This window comes from Salmo salar, chromosome ssa11 (assembly GCF_905237065.1).
Source record: "Salmo salar chromosome ssa11, Ssal_v3.1, whole genome shotgun sequence".
Classification (NCBI taxonomy): Eukaryota; Metazoa; Chordata; class Actinopteri; order Salmoniformes; family Salmonidae; genus Salmo; species Salmo salar.
In genome coordinates, this window is record NC_059452.1 from 8,640,350 (window position 1) to 8,658,114 (window position 17,765).

A 17,765-nucleotide genomic window follows, 5' to 3' on the forward strand; every position below is an offset into this window, starting at 1 on the left:
TGATCATTACACTGGTGCACCATGTGCTGGGGACAAAAGGCCACTCTAAAATGTGCAGTTTTGTCAACACAATGCCACAGATGTCTCAAGGTTTGAGGGAGTGTGCAATTGGCATGCTGACTGCAAGAATGTCCACCAGAACTGAATGTTCATTTCTCTAGCATAAGCCGCCTCCAATGTTGTTTTAGAGAATTTGTCAGTATGTCCAATTGACCTCACAACTGCAGACCATGTGTAACAAAGCCATCCCAGGACATCCAGCTTCTTCACCTGTGGGATCGTCTGAGACTAGCCACCCGGACAGCTGATTAAACTGGAGTATCTCTCTCTGTACTAAAGCCCTTTTGTGAGGAAAAACTAATTCTGATTGGCTAGGCCTGGCTCCCCAGTGGTTGGGCCTATGCCCTCTGACTCACCCATGGCTGCGCCCCTGCCCAGTCATGTGAAATGAATATATTTAGTTAATTGATTTCCTTATGGACTGTAACGCAAAATCTTTTAAATTGTTGCATTTATATTTTTGTTCAGTATACATTGTAACTATGACTGAAGGTACACTAAGCAAGTTTTAGTTGCTAATAAATTCAGTGTTGGTGACGTTTTCTTAAACTGTACAATCCTTGAATTTCTGGACAATATTTCTGGCCATTTAGGGGACCTTTTCTGTCCATTAACTCATTTAATTGGATGTCAAGGCCCTGTATTTAAGACAACAAATCCACCCAATGTGGCACAATGCAGTCCCTCATTGAAATTGATGCAAATGGATACAAATAAACTTCAGAATTGCATTGGGGGCATACTGGTATTTCACTGTACAGCCTTACCTATGGATTGGGGATCAATGAAATGGGGTGTCAGTTTACTCTGTGACACCTACAGAACACAACTGTGAAGGTTTACACAAATATTAGTGTCGTAGCTCTTATTGTGGGACTTTGACTGTGGGAAATCACCTCCCCAGTCAGCCTATTGTGCGTATTGACATTCATATTGCACTGTACAGCCTTATGGATCAATAAAATTGGGTATCAGTCTACTCAGTGACACCTAAAGAACAACTGCAGAGTTTACCCACATATTAGCATCGTAGCTCATATTGTGGGACTGAAACCACTGTGAAATGAGCCACATTAAGCTTACCAGTCCAGCTCAATGTGTATTGGACATTCATATTGCACTGTACAGGCTTACCTATGGATTCTGGATCAATGCAATTGAGTATCAGTCCACTCAGTGACACCCACAGAACACAACTGTGAAGGATTACACAAATATTAGTCTCGTAGCTCATATTGCTGGGCCTTTGACTGGGAAATCACCTCCCCTGTCAGCCTATTGTGCGTATTCACATTCATATTGTACTGAAGTGATTTCCCACAGTCAATGTCCTGCAATAAGAGGTACACTGCTCATATCTGTGGCCCTGGATGTCACTGAGCAGACTGATACCACATTTCATTGATCCACAATCCATAGGTAAGACTGTACAGTGCAATATCATTATGAATATAAATATCCACAGTAGGCTGACTGAGCCTACAGTCAAAGTCCTATGATACTAATATTTGTGTAAACTATTCACAGTTGTTCTGTGGGTGTCACTGAGTAGACTGATACCCCACGTCATTGATCCACAAGCCATAGATGAGGCTGTACAGATAAATAAGTATGCCCCCAATGCAATTATGAAGTCTATTACATCCAGTGTGATTTCAACTGATTGTTAAATGTATATAACATGCCCACCTTGTTTAACATATTGTCCAAATATGACATGATTCAAATATTTGTATCCGTTTGCATTACTTTCAATTAGGGACTTTTATGTTGAAGACAAACCGCAAATTCCACTATTGTGGCTAGCTTCACATAGGTCTCACAATTGTACAGTCTGCCCCCACCCGCGGAACTCCAGTCCCTGCAGATGATCTGGAGGAAATGTTATGAAGACGGGGTTTATGCTAATAATCATACGTGTGCAAGCAAACTAGCGTTTCACAGGCTAAAATTAGGTGTGGATTTAAATACACATTGAAGAGCTGTTGAATCACCATCTCTGGAAAATGGATCCAGGATACTTATTACATCTCGCTATTTGAAATACGTCTCAATTCAGCTCCTCACTGGCTTTCTTTCTACCACCAACAACATACCAGCCCGACGTCGACGACAGCTAGCGGGTATTGCTAGCCACCTAGCTAACACATTGCTAGCTACTGGTAAGATGGTCTTGCATTTTCCATTCGTATCTTGGTTGACCATTTCACAACTGTCACAAATGTGACAACGTCAATGAGTACAGATCGATCAAATATTGTTACTTGACATGGTTAAAACTTAAAGATACAGTCAGCTACTTATGGTAGCTAGCTACTTACGATAGCTGTTAGCTAATGCACTCGTGACGTACGTATAAGTGATGGTGTTGGGTTGCTCTGTACCTGTCCTGAAGGACGCTGAATATAGATAGTGCTAAACACTGGAACAACAATTACATGCGGGTCGTTGTAGATAGAATATCCCACGTCCTTATTGTAATTAAACATGGGACTTGTCAACCATTTGGAGGTAACTTTCCCGTATCACATAATTAAGTCACCTTCACCACTGTCTTCCTTATTCCGTCAAGACAGCTTCATAGCCTGGTTTGCTGGTTAGATAGAGCTAGGCGAGAAGGGTGCCATTGCGACCCGCATTTTGAGGCGTTCCTGCATCAGCAGCACCCCTCTTTATACTTCTATTGGTCCGTTTTTAAGCTAGGACTCTGGTTCACAGGAGGGAGTAGGGGGCGCTCCAGTACAGTAGGTGGCGGTAATGCACCATAACGTTGGATGCCAACCGCTGATAAACCCCACGGAAGAAGTGACGGGGCAACAATCCTTAGCTAGTGATGGGGAAACTAAGCTTCCTGAAGCATTGAGGTTTTTCACCAAATTCTGTCAAATAGGTCCATTACTCGAGTCTTTGACCAACTATGGGCACCTGCTGGTCAAAAGAATTTAGAGCAGCCAAATTATTATAGGTGATGTCCCACATCCCGTAGCCTTTTTGTCTTCTACCAAACCGATCAGGTGGTTGTTCAACGAAACGAAGCTTCGGATGTCATTGATCACATGCTTCTGATAAATTGATACAGGCATCGGCACCCTGCTTTGAAGTACACTTATCTATTTCGACGTGTGCCTCTGAGCTCCAGTATCAAACGTAGCATCACTAGGTAGACAGTGTCCTTTGCCCCCGCCTATCGGCAGGGATGCAAACTAGTCACCTTTTGGCGAAATTCGGTGTTTAGAATCCAAAATAGGTGACCTACAGTGGGGGGAAAAAGTATTTGATCCCCTGCTGATTTTGTATGTTTGCCCACTGACAAAGAAATGATCAGTCTATCATTTTAATGGTAGGTTTATTTGAACAGTGAGAGGCAGAATAACAACTAAAAAATCCAGAAAAACGCATGTCAAAAATGTTATAAAATGATTTGCATTTTAATGAGGGAAATAAGTATTTGACCCCTCTGCAAAACATGACTTAGTACTTGGTGGCAAAACCCTTGTTGGCAATCACAGGGGTCAGACGTTTCTTGTAGTTGGCCACCAGGTTTGCACACATCTCAGGAGGGATTTTGACCCACTCCTCTTTGCAGATCTTCTCCAAGTCATTAAGGTTTCGAGGCTGACATTTGGCAACTCGAACCTTCAGCTCCCTCCACAGATTTTCTATGGGATTAATCAAATCAAATGTATTTATATAGCCCTTCTTACATCAGCTGATATCTCAAAGTGCTGTACAGAAACCCAGCCTAAAACCCCAAACAGCAAGCAATGCAGGTGTAGAAGCACGGTGGCTAGGAAAAACTCCCTAGAAAGGCCAAAACCTAGGAAGAAACCTAGAGAGGAACCAGGCTATGAGGGGTGGCCAGTCCTCTTCTGGCTGTGTCGGGTGGAGATTATAACAGCACATGGCCTAGATGTTCAAATGTTCATAAATGACCAGCATGATCAAATAATAATAATCATAGTAGTTGTTGAGGGTGCAACAAGTCAGTAACACAAGAGTAAGTGTCAGTTGGCTTTTTCATAGCCGATCTTTGAGAGTATCTCTACCGCTCCTGCTGTCTCTAGAGAGTTGAAAACAGCAGGTCTGGGACAGGTAGCACGTCCGGTGAACAGGTCAGGGTTCCATAGCTGCAGGCAGAACAGTTGGAACTGGAGCAGCAGCACGGCCAGGTGAACTGGGGACAGCAAGGAGTCATCAAGCCAGGTAGTCCTGAGGCATGGTGCTAGGGCTCAGGTCCTCGGAGAGAGAGAAAGAGAGAGAATTAGAGAGAGCATATTTAAATTCACACAGGACACCGGAAAAGACAAGAGAAATACTCCAGATGTGACAGACTGACCCTAGCCCCCCAACACATAAACTACTGCAGCATAAATACTGGAGGCTGAGACAGGAGGGGTCAGGAGACACTGTGGCCCCATCCGATGAAACCCCCAGACAGGGCCAAACGGGTAGGATATAACCCCACCCACTTTGCCAAAGCACAGCCTCCACACCACTGGAGAGATATCTCCAACCACCAACATACCATCCCGGGACAAGGCCGAGTATAGCCCACAAAGATCTCCGCCATTGGCACAGCCCAAGGGGGCGCCAACCCAGACAGGAAGACCACGTCAGTGACTCAACCCACTCAAGTGACGCACCCCTCCCAGGGACGGCATGGAAGAACACCAGTAAGCCAGTGACTCAGCCCCCGTAATAGGGGTGAGTCAGAGAATCCCAGTGGAAAGAGGGGAAACCGGCCAGGCAGAGACAGCAAGGGCGGTTCGTTGCTCCAGCCTTTCCGTTCACCTTCACACCCCTGGGCCAGACTACACTTAATCATAGGACCTACTGAAGAGATGTGTCTTCAGTAAAGACTTAAAGGTTGAGACCGAGTCTGCGTCTCTCACATGGGTAGGCAGACTATTCCATAAAAATGGAGCTCTATAGGAGAAAGCTCTGCCTCCAGCTGTTTGCTTAGAAATTCTAGGAACAATTAGGAGGCCCACGTCTTGTGACCGTAGTGTACGTGTAGGCATGTACGGCAGGACCAAATCTGAAAGATAGGTAGGAGCAAGCCCATGTAATGCTTTGTAGGTTAGCAGTAAAACCTTGAAATCAGCCCTTGCCTTAACAGGAAGCCAGTGTAGGGAGGCTAGCACTGGAGTAATGTGATCAAATTTTTGGGTTCTAGTCAGGATTCTAGCAGCCGTATTTAGCACTAACTGAAGTTTATTTAGTGCTTTATCCGGGTAGCCGGAAAGTAGAGCATTGCAGTAGTCCAACCTAGAAGTAACAAAGGCATGGATTAATTTTTCTGCGTCATTTTTGGCCAGAAAGTTTCTGATTTTTGCAGTGTTACGTAGATGGAAAAAAGCTGTCCTTGAAACAGTCTTGATATGTTCTTCAAAAGAGAGATCAGGGTCCAGAGTAACGCCGAGGTCCTTCACAGTTTTATTTGAGACGACTGTACAACCATCCAGATTAATTGTCAGATTCAACAGAAGATCTCTTTGTTTCTTGGGACCTAGAACAAGCATCTCTGTTTTGTCCGAGTTTAAGAGTAGAAAGTTTGCAGCCATCCACTTCCTTATGTCTGAGACACAGGCTTCTAGCGAGGGCAATTTTGGGGCTTCACCATGTTTCATTGAAATGTACAGCTGTGTGTCATCCGCATAGCAGTGAAATTTAACATTATGTTTTTGAATGACATCCCCAAGAGGTAAAATATATAGTGAAAACAATAGTGGTCCTAAAACGGAACTTTGAGGAACACCGAAATTTACAGTTGATTTGTCAGAGGACAAACCATTCACAGAGACAAACAATCTTTCCGACATACAAGACCTAAACCAGGCCAGAACTTGTCCATGTAGACCAATTTGGGTTTCCAATCTCTCCAAAATAATGTGGTGATCGATGGTATCAAAAGCAGCACTAAGATCTAGGAGCACGAGGACAGACGCAGAACCTCGGTCTGACGTCATTAACCTCTTACATCAAGACGTTCCGCTAGCGGAACACCTGCTCCAATATCCAATGATAGGCGTGGCGCGAATGACAAATTCCTCAAAAATACAAAAACTTCCATTTTTCAAACATATGACTATTTTACAGCATTTTAAAGACAAGACTCTCCTTTATCTAACCACACTGTCCGATTTCAAAAAGGCTTTACAGCGAAAGCAAAACATTAGATTGTCAGCAGAGTACCCAGCCAGAAATAATCAGACACCCATTTATCAAGCTAGCATATAATGTCACAAAAACCAAAACCACAGCTAAATGCAGCACTAACCTTTGATGATCTTCATCAGATGACACACCTAGGACATTGTTATACAATACATGCATGTTTTGTTCAATCAAGTTCATATTTATATCAAAAACCAGCTTTTTACATTAGCATGTGACGTTCAGAACTAGCATACCCCCCGCAAACCTCCGGTGAATTTACTAAATTACTTACGATAAATGTTCACAAAAAACATAACAATTACTTTAAGAATTATAGATACAGAACTCCTTTGTGCAATCGAGGTGTCCGATTTTAAAATAGCTTTTCGGTGAAAGCACATTTTGCAATATTCTGAGTAGATAGCCCAGCCATCACGGCTAGCTATTTAGACACCCACCAAGTTTAGCCCTGACCAAACTCCGATTTACTATTAGAAAAGTTTGATTACCTTTGGTGTTCTTCGTCAGAATGCACTCCCAGGACTGCTACTTCAATAACAAATGTTGGTTTGGTCCCAAATAATCCATTGTTATATCCAAACAGCGGCGTTTTGTTCGTGCGTTCAAGACACTATCCGAATGGTAAATAAGGGTCACGAGCATGGCGCATTTCGTGACAAAAGATTTCTAAATATTCCATTACCGTACTTCAAAGCATGTCATCCGCTGTTTAAAATCAATTTTTATGCCATTTTTCTCGTAAAAAAGCGATAATATTCCGACCGGGAAAGCGTGTATACATACAAAGAGAGAGAAAATAAAAGCATGGGATCCCCTCGTGCACGCGCCTGAGTCTCACAGTACTGTGACCATCCACTATCCAAACGCGCTACTTTTTTTCAGCCAGAGCCTGCAAAGCCACGATTCAGCTTTTTGCCGCCTTCTGAGAGCCCATGGGAGCCGTAGGAAGTGTCACGGAACAGAAGAGATCCTCTGTATTGGATAGAGATAATCAAGAAGGGCAAGAAATTGTCAGACAGGGCACTTCCTGCATGGAATCTTCTCAGGTTTTGGCCTGCCAAATGAGTTCTGTTATACTCACAGACACCATTCAAACAGTTTTAGAAACTTTGGAGTGTTTTCTATCCAAAGCTAATAATTATATGCATATTCTAGTTTCTTGGCAGGAGTAATAATCAGATTAAATCGGGTACGTTTTTTTATCCGGCCGTGAAAATACTGCCCCCTAGCCATAACAGGTTAAAAGGTAATTTACCACCTTCACAAGTGCAGTCTCAGTGCAGTCTACCAGACTGAAGCGTTTCGTATACATTGTTTGTCTTCAGGAAGGCAGCTTTTTCTAACATTTTTGAGAGGAATGGAAGATTCAATATAGGCCGATAGTTTTTTATAATTTCTGGGTCAAGATTTGGCTTTTCAAGAGAGGCTTTGTTACTGCCACTTTTAGTGAGTTTGGTACACATCCGGTGGATAGAGAGCTGTTTCTTATGTTCAACATAGGAGGGCCAAGCACAGAAAGCAGCTCTTTCAGTAGTTCCCCTCACAGCTCCATAGGCAAGCCGTGAGGGGAACGGCACCTCCGTACCTTCAGGCTCTGATCAGTCCCTACACCCAAACGAGGGCACTGCGCTCATCCACCTCTGGCCTGCTGGCCCCCCTACCTCTGAGGAAGCACAGTTCCCGCTCAGCCCAGTCAAAACTGTTCGCTGCTCTTGCACCCCTACGGTGGAACAAGCTCCCTCACGACGCCAGGACAGCGGAGTCAATCACCACCTTCCGGAGACACCTGAAACCCCACCTCTTTAACCTCTATGGGCTCAACAGCCAGTGGAATCCCGTGGCGCGATATTCAAATACCTTAGAAATGCTATTACTTCAATTTCTCAAACATATGACTATTTTACACCATTTTAAAGACAAGACTCTCGTTAATCTAACCACACTGTCCGATTTCAAAAAGGCTTTACAACGAAAGCAAAACATTACATTATGTCAGCAGAGTACCCAGCCAGAAATAATCAGACACCCATTTTTCAAGCCAGCATATAATGTCACCAAAACCAAGAAGCACAGCTAAATGCAGCACTAACCTTTGATGATCTTCATCAGATGACAACCCTAGGCATTATGTTATACAATACATGCATGTTTTGTTCAATCAAGTTCATATTTATATCAAAAACCAGCTTTTTACATTAGCATGTGACGTTCAGAACTAGCATACCCCCGCAACACTTCCGGGAATTGAACATTTTACTAAATTACTCACGATAAACGTTCACAAAAAGCATAACAATTATTTTAAGAATTATAGATACAGAACTCCTCTATGCACTCGATATGTCCGATTTTAAAATAGCTTTTCGGTGAAAGCACATTTTGCAATATTCTAAGTAGATAGCCCAGGCATCACGGGCTCGCTATTTTGACACCCGCCAAGTTTAGTACTCACCATACTCATATTTACTATTATAAAATGTTTCATTACCTTTGCTGTTGTCTTCGTCAGAATGCACACCCAGGACTTCTACTTCAATAACAAATGTTGGTTTGGTTCCAAAATAATCCATCGTTATATCCGAATAGCGGCGTTTTGTTCGTGCGTTCCAGACACTATCCGAAGTAGTAAAGAAGTGTCACGCGCATGGCGCAATTCGTGACAATAAAATTCTAAGTATTCCATTACCGTACTTCGAAGCATGTCAACCGCTGTTTAAAATCAATTTTTACGACATTTTTCTCGTAGAAAGCGATAATATTCCGACAGGGAATCTCCTTTTCGTCAAACAGAGGAAAAAATCCCAAAGCATGGTGTCGGTCGGGGTCACGCGCATAAGCTATTGTCCCTTCAGATCGACCACTTGAGCAAAGGCGCTAATGTGTTTCAGCCTGGCGCTGGAAAGTGACGACATTCTGTTCTTCCCCGGCGCCTTCTGAGCGCCTATGGACGACGTTAGAAGTGTCACGTTAGACCAGAGATCCCTTGTTGATAGAGATGGAATAAGAAGTCCAAGAAATAGTCAGACAGGCCACTTCCTGTAATGGAATCTTCTCAGGTTTTGGCCTGCCATTTGAGTTCTGTTATACTCACAGACACCATTCAAACAGTTTTAGAAAATTTAGGGTGTTTTCTATCCATATGTAATAAGTATATGCATATTCTAGTTACTGGGTAGGAGTGGTAACCAGATTAAATCGGGTATGTTTTTTATCCAGCCGTGTCAATGCTGCCCCCTAGCCCTAACAGGTTAAGTGTAAATGTAAATGTAGTGTAGTTGGAATAGGGTCCAGTGTGCAGCTTGAAGGTTTAGAGGCCATGATTATTTTCATCATTGTGTCAAGAGATATAGTACTAAAACACTTTAGTGTCTCCCTTGATCCTAGGTCCTGGCAGGGTTGTGCAGACTCAGGACAACGGAGCTTTGGAGGAATACGCAGATTTAAAGAGGAGTCCGTAATTTGCTTTCTAATGATCATGATCTTTTCCTCAAAGAAGTTCATGAATTCATCACTGCTGAAGTGAGAGCCATCCTCTTGGGGAATGCTGCTTTTTAGTTAACTTTGCGACAGTATCAAAATGAAATTTCGGATTGTTCTTATTTTCCTCAATTAAGTTGGAAAAATAGGATGATCGAGCAGCAATGAGGGCTCTTCGATACTGCACGGTACTGTCTTTCCAAGCTAGTCGGAAGACTTCCAGTTTGGTGTGGCGCCATTTCCGTTCCAATTTTCTGGAAGCTTGCGTCAGAGCTCGTGTATTTTCTGTATACCAGGGAGCTAGTTTCTTATGACAAATCTTTTTAGTTTTTAGGGGTGCAACTGCATCTAGGGTATTGCGCAAGGTTAAATTGAGTTCCTCGGTTAGGTGGTTAACTGATTTTTGTCCTCTGACGTCCTTGGGTAGGCAGAGGGAGTCTGGAAGGGCATCAAGGAATCTTTGGGTTGTCTGAGAATTTATAGCACGACTTTTAATGCTTCTTGGTTGGGGTCTGAGCAGATGATTTGTTGCGATTGCGAACGTAATAAAATGGTGGTCCAATAGTCCAGGATTATGAGGAAAAACATTAAGATCCACAACATTTATTCCATGGGACAAAACTAGGTCCAGAGTATGACTGTGGCAGTGAGTAGGTCCAGAGACATGTTGGACAAAACCCACTGAGTCGATGATGGCTCCGAAAGCCTTTTGGAGTGGGTCTGTGCACTATTCCATGTGAATATTAAAGTCACCAAAAATGTGAATATTATCTGCGATGACTACAAAGTAGGAATTCAGGGAACTCAGTGAGGAACACTGCATATGGCCCAGGAGGCCTGTAAACAGTAGCTATAAAAAGTGAGTGAGTAGGCTGCATAGAGTTCATGACTAGAAGCTCAAAATACGAAAACGTCTTTTTTTTTTTTGGTAAATTCAAATTTGCTATCATAAATGTTAGCAACACCTCCGCCTTTGCGGGATGCGAGGGGGATATGGTCACTAGTGTAACCAGGGGGTGAGGCCTCATTTAACACAGTAAATTCATCAGGCTTAAACCATGTTTCAGTCAGGCCAATCATATCAAGATTATGATCAGTGATTAGTTCATTGACTATAACTGCCTTTGAAGTAAAGGATCTAACATTAAGTAGTCCTATTTTGAGATGTGAGGTATCACAATCTCTTTCAATAATGGCAGGGATGGAGGAGGTCTTTATTCTAGTGAGATTGCTAAAGCGAACACCGCCATCTTTAATTTTGCCCAACCTAGATCGAGGCACAGACACGGTCTCAATGGTGAAAGCTGAGCTGACTACGCTGACTGTGCTAGTGGCAGACTCCACTAAGCTGGCAGGCTGGCTAACAGCCTGCTGCCTGGCCTGCACCCTATTTAATTGTGGAGCTAGAGGAGTTAGAGCCCTGTCTATGTTCGTAGATAAGATGAGAGCACCCCTCCAGCTAGGATGGAGTCTTTCACTCCTCAACAGGCCAGGCTTGGTCCTGTTTGTGGGTGAGTCCCAGAAAGAGGGCCAATTATCTACAAATTCTATCTTTTGGGAGGGGCAGAAAACACTTTTCAACCAGCGATTGAGTTGTGAGACTCTGCTGTAGAGCTCATCACTCCCCCTAACTGGGAGGGGGCCAGAGACAATTAATCGATGCCGACACATCTTTCTAGCTGATTTACACGCTGAAGCTATGTTGCGCTTGGTGACCTCTGACTGTTTCATCCTAACATCGTTGGTGCCGACGTGGATAACAATATCTCTATACTCGCCAGTTTTAGCTTTAGCCAGCACCATCTTCAGATTAGCCTTAACGTCGGTAGCCCTGCCCCCTGGTAAACAGTGTCTGATCGCTGGATGATTCGTTTTTAGTCTAATACTGCGGGTAATGGAGTCGCCAATGACTAGGGTTTTCAATTTGTCAGAGCTAATGGTGAGAGGCTTCGGCGTCTCAGACCCCACAACAGGAGGAGCAGAGACCAGAGAAGTTTCGGCCTCCGACTCGCTTAATGGGGAGAACCGGTTGAAAGTTTCTGTCGGCTGAATAAGCGACACCGGTTGAGCATTCCTACATCGTTTCCCTCCAGAAGCCATGAGAAAGTTGTCCGGCTGCGGGGACCGTGCGAGGGGGTTTATACTAACGTTAGTATCTGTACTTACTGGTGGCACAGACGCTGTGTCTTCCTTTCCTACACTGAAATTGCCCTTGCCTAACGATTGCGTCTGAAGCTGGGCTTGCAGCACAGCTATCCTCGCCGTAAGGCGATCATTCTCCTGTATATTATTAGTACAACGACTGCAATTAGAAGGCATCGTGTTAATGTTACTTAGCTTCGGCTGTTGGAAGTCCTGACGAACCATGTCCAGATAAAACCTCTGGGGTGAAAAAGTTGAACGAAAAAAGTTGAGTGAGGGAAAAACAAAAAATAAACGGTAATGAAAAAGTAAAAACCGTGAAGTAGTCAGGTAGCAAAGTAAGATTGGCAACGAAACGCACAGCAGCACGTAAACAAGTCTGCAAGTTGTGACCGGAAACAGTATTGACTCAGTGTAGAGGTTTTGCGGGGGTGGAGAGTTTGGATTAAGGTCTGGAGACTGGCTAGGCCACTCCAGGACCTTAATGTGCTTCTTCTTGAGCCACTCCTTTGTTGCCTTGGCTGTGTGTTTTGGGTCATTGTCATGCTGGAATACCCATCCACGACCCATTTAATGCCCTGGTTGAGGGAAGGAGGTTCTCACCCAAGATTTGACGGTACATGGCCCCATCCATCGTCCCTTTGATGTGGTGAAGTTGTCCTGTCCCCTTAGCAGAAAAACACCCCCAAAGCTTAATGTTTCCACCTCCATGTTTGACGGTGGGGATGGTGTTCTTGGGGTCATAGGCAGCATTCCTCCTCCTCCAAACACGGCGAGTTGAGTTGATGCCAAAGAGCTCCATTTTGGTCTCATCTGACCACAACACTTTCACCCAGTTGTCCTCTGAATCATTCAGATGTTCAATGGCAAACTTCAGACGGGCATGTATATGTGCTTTCTTGAGCAGGGGGACCTTGCGGGCGCTGCAGGATTTCAGTCCTTCACGGCGTAGTGTGTTACCAATTGTTTTCTTGGTGACTATTGTCCCAGCTGCCTTGAGATCATTGACAAGATCCTCCCGTGTAGTTCTGGGCTGATTCCTCACCGTTCTCATGATCATTGCAACTCCACGAGGTGAGATCTTGCATGGAGCCCCAGGCCGAGGGAGATTGACAGTTCTTTTATGTTTCTTCCATTTGCGAATAATCGCACCAACTATTGTCACCTCACCAAGCTGCTTGGTGATGGTCTTGTAGCCCATTCCAGCCTTGTGTAGGTCTACAATCTTGTCCCTGACATCCTTGGAGAGCTCTTTGGTCTTGGCCATGGTGGAGAGTTTGGAATCTGATTGATTGCTTCTGTGGACAGGTGTCTTTTATACAGGTAACAAAATGAGATTATGAGCACTCCCTTAAAGAGTGTGCTCCTAATCTCAGCTCGTTACCTGTATAAAAGACACCTGGGAGCCAGAAATATTTCTGATTGAGAGGGGGTCAAATACTTATTTCCCTCATTAAAATGCAAATCAATTTATAACATTTCTGACATGTGTTTTTCTGGATTTTGTTGTTGTTATTCTGTCTCTCACTGTTCAAATAAACCTATCATTAAAATTATAGACTGACCATTTCTTTGTCAGTGGGCAAACGTACAAAATCGGCAGGGGATCAAATACTTTTTTCCCTCACTGTACGTGTTTGTGTAGATCCGACGAGTGATGTGCGTTTGGAGCAATACTGGCTGTATCCAAGGCTCAGCCAATCGTTCACATAACAGCAGAATGCAGCACGCGACTGAAGAGAGAAGAGAACCAATTTGCTACAGTAGTTACAGCATCAGCGCGTGCTCTGGAAAGACAGCAGAGAGTAGGACGGCAGTTTGCCATTTACAGCAGCACGTACCCTGAATGATAACGAAGAGGTAGGTGTAAAGCCTGTCCATGTAGACAGGGGTGAGAAGAGTGATGGAGCGTACTTCATGAATTGTAACCGAAAAACAACTAGCATTTGGAAATTTAGAGGTGAGGGAGAAGGTGTAGTGGAACAAGTATTGTTAGCATTGTTAATTATCCTGCTAGCTGGATCAAATTCTCCGTTAGCTAGCCAGAGAAATGTTGAGCAACATTAGCCAACTTAACTGATCAAATAATTGAGTTCATGGTGTGAAAATTAGCTGGCTAATAAAGTCAGACAGCTAACGTTAGCTAGCTAACGTTACAACATCAGATGAGCTAACATTAGTAACCTAACCAATTAATTAGTAACCTGCACTTAATCGATGTCTACTCTAGTGGCTACTATAATAGAGCAAAAATAGAATGCCTGTTTGTTTCATTCTATTTCTACTTTAATATGTTTTTTTCCCCAAGTGCAATATTTAGATGTGTGTGGTCACAAGCGTTATATTATAAAGGCTGTCATGGCTAACTGCAATATTAGTGTATTGTTTGTTCTCAAGACTTGTGTCATTTGCAGTAAAGTCTATGCAACAAATAACATTTGGATTACTTTCTTTACATTTTTCAGCTGTGAGTTAGGTTCACATTAACCACTTTTTATTTTACACACACAGACTGAGCATGTAGACCATATTCTTTATTGTTAAATTAGCTAAAACCTGCATTTCCCCCTAGCAGGTATTTTGTTTTTGCATGTTTCAGTGCAACAACAAAAAAGTCACCTTTTTGGGCCCTCACCAGTTTGCATCCCTGATCGGGCACTCTTCTCCGGCAGTTTTGTTAACGATGGCGAGGGCAGGCGGGAGCGAAGGACACTGTGTGAGCCCTCTAGCTAGCTAGGACTCCTGTACACAGCAGGTGGGAAAGGTAGCTAGCTAGCACACCGGTAGACTGTACTTCACTCCCGCCTGTCTGGCACTGTTTTCCCGCAGTTCTGTTAACAAAGGCGAGGGCAGGTGTTTAGTGAAGGACACTGGGTGCTACCTAGGTAGCTAACAATAGCTAGGACACTAGTAGAAGGTGTATTTGGCCCCCGTCTGTCGGGCACTGCTTTCCTGCAGTTCTGTTAACGACGGCGAGGGCAGGCGGGAGCAACGGACACGGTCTTGCACTGTCTAGCTGCAGATGCACATCAAGCAAATTATGATGACATTGCAAGAATGAGAAAGAAGCTCAAGCCTATAGCTTAAATAGTTGCATGAGTACAACTCAAGCAGTTTTGCTTGTACTAGTCAGTGTCTAATTCATTTGATAGAAGGCATAATATTATGTATATTTTTTATTTAACCTTTATTTAACTATATTAGGCCTATGTCTGAATGCTGACACACTAGCCACAACATCAAGATCCGTCCCTTTAGGGACCAAGAGAGAGAGCCACATTTGTTTATTTACTATGAGACCATGGCCAACCGGCTGGTGTGATGGAGTCATTTTCATGTTTTGAAACACCATCAAGAGCACCAATTTCCAGTGAATGGTGAAAATGCAGTACTTCAGAATATTCCCAAGTGTACAGCACTTTTGTGTACCTATGTTTAATGTTTCTAGGTGTTTTTCCGCAGTTTTAGCTTTGTTCGCAGCAAAACTATCGAGACGTTGTCGTCCAATAAAGGGACAATCTGGCTATTTTAAAAATGTGAGGCCACTGCGATAGGCTACATCCTTTCCATCTTGGTTGCAATTCAGTGTAACTGGTAATAGTTGGTTTACATGTTGTGTGAATCATATCTCCCCTCCATGCTTACATAACCAGTCAGTGCCTCCTGGAGAGTAGACCGCTCTGACCAGATTCAGCTGTTGCCTTAACCTGTGCCATTATTTAGCCTGTGAAGATGATTCGATTTGTGGGGGCCTGCTTTCTCTCACATGGCTCAGTCATTACGCTAGCCTACTCTGATTTCCTGTTCTCCGAGAAAGGAAGGCTTTGATTGCTCGACCCAGATCTCACCTCTTGTCAGATGAGGCAGCTGAGAGGTTTACAGTGTATCTTGTGTTTTGCCAGTGTTGCTGTTGCATTGGTAAACTTTGACCTGGAGCTCTAGCTCTGTTACCCCTACCCTAAAATGTGTATTTTCAATAACTCTATTTCAATATGTCACAATGTTAAAATTGTGCAGCTATTGAAACCTGGCATGCAACACATAGTGTACACAGTGACGTACACTATGCATAGTGAAGAAGGGTTATTGGTTTTGGTGGGGAAATTGTGTATGTTGTCAGCTCTGTATGTTGATGCTCATGTCCGGGCCAGATATAAAAACTCTGGTGTTGTCATTAATGTGGCATGCTGAAGGTGGCAGTTACAAATGTTTTGCTATATATTGGACAAAAAATGACCGTCCTAGCTAGGCCCTAACTGCAAACATAAAACAATAAATTGCCCAATCTAAAGGACATTTGTTAATCAGTTTGGCTATGTGGCATTTCCAAACAGAATTTGATAGTGATGATATTATTTTTGACTAATTTATATTGATACTTTGACTCCAAGTATCGATTTATTTTTATATACACTGAACAAAAATCTAAATGCAACATGTAAAGTGTTGGTTGTATGAGCTGAAATAAAGATCCCTGAAATTTTCCATATACACAAAAAGCTTATTTCTCTCAAATTTTATGCACAAATTTGTTGACGTCCCTGTTAGTGAGTATTTCTCATTTGCCAAGATAATACATCCACCTGACAGCTGCGGCATATCAAGAAGCTGATTAAACAATATGGTCATTACACAGGTGCACCTTATGCTGGGGACAATAGAAGGCCGCTCTAAAATGTGTGGTTTTGTCACGCAACACAATGCCACAGATGTCTTTTAAGTTTTGAGGGAGCGTGCAATTGGCATGCTGACTGCAGCAATGTCTACCAGAGCTGTTGCCAAAGAATTTAATGTTAATTTCTCTATTAATAAGCCACTTTCAACGTTATTTTAGATAATTTGGCATTATGTCCAACCGGCCTCACAACCGCAGACCACATGTAATTACGCCAGCCCAGGACCTCCACATACGGCTTCTTCACCTGCGGGATCGTCTGAGTGGGGAGTGCTGAGGATTATTTATGTCTGTAATGAAGCCTTTTTGTGAGGGAAAACTAATTCTGATTGGCTGGGCCTGGCTCACAAGTTGGTGGGGCTATGCCCATCCATGGCTGCGACCCTGCCCAGTCATATGAAATCCATAGATTAGTGCCTAATGAATTTATTTCAGTTGACTGATTTACTTATAGGAAATGTAACTCAGTAAAGTCTTTAAAAAAATTCCATTTTTGTTCTGTGTGTGTGTGTGTGTGTGTGTGTGTTGTGTGTGTGTGTGTCTGTGTGTTTATTTATATTTGCTAGGGAGCGTTAGCAAGCGCTAGTCAGCTGTACCTGCTCCAGAACTATTTTTCATCTTATACCTTGTTATTCATCTTCTTTTTAAATGGTTAGCCAACATGTTTTCAGCACTTTTGTTTCCGTGACTGATCAAAACTCATTTTGTCATGCTCTCTCTCTCTCTGCAGCAGACATGCACTACATGACCGAAAGTATGTGGCCACTTGCCCGTCAAACATCTAATTCCAAAGTCATGGGCATTGATATGGAGTTGGTCCCCACTTTGCTGCTATAACAGCCTCCACTCTTCTGGGAAGGCTTTCCACTAAATGTTGGAACATTGCTGTCGAGATTTGCTTCCATTCAGCTATGAGCAGTAGTGAGGTCGGGCACTGATGTTGGACGATTAGGCCTGGCTTGCAGTCGGTGTTCCAATTGCTCCCAAAGGTGTTCAATGTGGTTGAGGCTGTTTCAGTCATAGCCACTCCAAATGGCAAACTGTTAGCAAATGAATGGCACGAACAGCCTGTATTTCATGTGTCCATCTCCGGGTACACATACTATCCAGACGGTCTGGTGCTTTTACTCCATTCTCCGTGGCTATTTCTTTTTACTGAGCACTTAGGCCTAGTAGGCTAATATTTGAGGATGCCTTTACCCATCAGATCAAACACAACCAACTTCAACAT

General features: G+C 43.3%; 1 protein-coding gene across 17 annotated transcripts in view; it reads left to right on the forward strand.

The window, feature by feature from the left end:
• Positions 1–1,895: 1,895 nt before the first annotated feature.
• Positions 1,896–17,765, forward strand: part of LOC106561933 (MAP kinase-activating death domain protein) — a 91,897-nt gene continuing 76,027 nt past the window's right edge. For all 17 annotated transcript variants that reach the window (XM_014126353.2, XM_014126358.2, XM_045688986.1 and 14 more), the window contains exon 1: positions 1,896–2,222. The gene's annotated coding sequence lies outside the window, so the exon portion shown is untranslated. The remainder of the gene's footprint in view (positions 2,223–17,765) is intronic.